The sequence below is a fragment of the Myotis brandtii genome, unplaced genomic scaffold (assembly GCF_000412655.1).
Source record: "Myotis brandtii unplaced genomic scaffold, ASM41265v1 scaffold333, whole genome shotgun sequence".
Lineage (NCBI taxonomy): Eukaryota > Metazoa > Chordata > Mammalia > Chiroptera > Vespertilionidae > Myotis > Myotis brandtii.
This window is the reverse complement of record NW_005362842.1, coordinates 22,044-24,579: the sequence shown is the minus strand read 5'-3', so window position 1 is coordinate 24,579 and position 2,536 is coordinate 22,044. Positions and strand designations below refer to the sequence as shown.

Below are 2,536 nucleotides of genomic sequence, written 5' to 3'. Positions count from 1 at the left end.
GAGGGCCACAATGGGTTCTTAAACTGGACCGGAGGGCTGGAACAAATGCATGGATGGAGTGTTTGTGTGAACTAATATAAATTCAAAGTAAACATCATTACATAAAAGGCTACGGTCTTTTCTTTTTTAGTTTTATTCATTTCAAACAGGCCGTAGTTTGCCCACGGCTGGTTTAGCTTCTATAACTGAAACATTGTTGCTTTTGGAGCTTAGAGCCGGGCCGCAGCAGGCAGGGAACTTTGGCTTTCTCCATCACTGGAGCAAGCAAGCCTCCTGCTTGCTTCAGCTGAGTGGCTGCCGGCCGCCATCTTGGTTGGCGGTTAATTTGCATATCACCCTGATTAGCCAATGGGAAGCATAGCGAAGGTACGGTCAATTACCCTTTTTGTCTTTTATTAGATAGGATAAACACAGTCATGTGAACAAATACAGGGTGTTCCAAAAAATGTATACACACTTTGAATAATTATAAAGGCAGTGTTTATCAAAATACATTTCATTTTCAAAATGTAATAGAGCCCAGCTGGTGTGACTCAGTGGTTGAGCGCCAACCTATAAACCAGGAGGTCACGGTCAGGGCACATGCCTGGGTTGCTGACTCAATCCTCAGTGTAGGGTGTGCAGGAGGCAACCAATCAATGATTCTTTCTCATCAATGATGTTTCTATTTCTCTCTCCTCCCTTCCTCTCGGAAATCAATAAAAATATATTAATTTTTAAAAAGTCATAGAATCTACAGACATTGTATGTATACCTTTTTTGGGGGACACCCTGTATCTGTCCATATGAATAAGTATACAGGCATACTGCCACATATACATGCCTATACACAAAAATACAGGGGAGGGAAAAGTAGGTTTCCAGTTGTTCTTATAGAAAAAATACAATAATTAATAAATAATAGTACAAGAATAAACACTGTTTTGTGTACTCACAAATGCAAACTGACTTTTGCCCACCCCATACATATACACAGAAATTACACATACACCCAGACATGCAGTCATGTATATGTAAACATGTAGCATGGGTGTGAGCAGAGACACAAACATACACACACAGTCATGTGCACAACCATATGCAAAGAGCTACAGACACAGGTCTCTTCACACTACAATACGACCGTTGAAAACACTTGTTAGACACTTTGTGTCGGGGACTGTGCCCGGCCCTCTATGTCAGACACCTGGACGTATTTGAGTGTGTGTGGAGGGAATCTGATAAACAGAGGTGACTGTGCTTCCACGGAAAATAAACCAAGACATCCCTTCCCTCAACTCTGCTGCTTTCCTCCACTGTCTGAAATTCCAGAGAGCCAGGCAGAGATTCCATGGGGGGGAAACCCGGGAACGACGCAGACGAGATGAACTGGGGGCCACCAACATGCGTTATTCCATTTACTCCTGACAGAGAGGCATGAGGCCTCATTTTACAAGGAGTAGGTTTGGGAGGCAAGTCTTCCTGATGACAAAGACCTGCCCTCAGCAGCCACCTCTGCCACTGACTCGGAGGCAGTCTTTACCCTTGGGCAAGTGGTTTCCCACTGAGCCTCGGTTTCCTCATCTGCAAAATGGGCATAAAAATAGTTGTGACCTCACAGCCTTGCAGTGAGGAGGAATGTGGTGATAGCACGTGACTCACAGCCAGCATGGGGTCTGGCCTGGGAACTTGCCAGCACACTTCCCTCCTCAGCCTGGGATTTCTGAGCACTCTCCTCCCCAAACCAGCTCATCTCCAGGGAGCCCTGCCTCTGAGGAAGGTATAAGTTAGGCCAGAGGGGCCCTGGCTGGTGTGGCTTAGGTGGTTGAGCATCGTCCCACGCACTGAAAGGTCACCAGTTTGATTCCTGGTCAGGGCACATGCCCAGGTTGGGGATTCAATCCTCAGTTGGGGTGTATACAGGAGGCAACCAATCGATATTTCTCTCACATCAATGTCTCTCTCTCTCTCTCTCTCTCTCTCTCTCTCTCTCTCTCTCTCTCTCTCTCTCCCTCTCTGTCTCTCCCCATCTTCCTTTCCTCATCCCTCGTGGTTCAGGGTTCAGGATCTGGAAGAGGGTCGCACGCAAATTAAAGAGACAAGACAAGAAATTATAACTTGGAAATATTGGGGGTTTCTAAAACAGTGGTCGCCAACTGGTGGTCCGCGGACCGCTGGTGGTCAATGAGGTCCGAAAGGTTGGCAACTGCTGCTCTAAGAAATCAGTAAAAACATTTTTTTTTTCCAGTTAGGCTAGAGATGACACAGAGGATGCAGGGAACTGATCCCCAGGGCCCTGTGGAAGAGGGGACCTGTCCCCTTCCCAAGGCAGGGCCAGGGCTACAGGTGTATGTAGGTCAGAGTGTTCCAGCCCAGAAGGGTATGGAAGTGGAGGCCTCGCCCAGGTGAGGAGACACCTGTCTAACTACTCCAGCAGCCTGGCCTCCCTTACCTGGTGACAGGTCAGCCCCAGACTTTTGGGGGGAGGCGGGGAGAAAAGAAGAAGGGCTAGAGCTTCCTCCCAACAGATCCAGAGCTAAAAAAAAAAAACGCGCCC

The 2,536-nt window shown here is 47.5% G+C and overlaps 1 protein-coding gene across 1 annotated transcript in view; it reads right to left on the bottom strand.

Annotated features, from left to right (window-relative positions):
• The window catches only part of WFDC5 (WAP four-disulfide core domain 5), an 8,406-nt gene that overhangs the window by 5,108 nt on the left and 762 nt on the right, over positions 1 to 2,536 (bottom strand). The window lies entirely within an intron of this gene.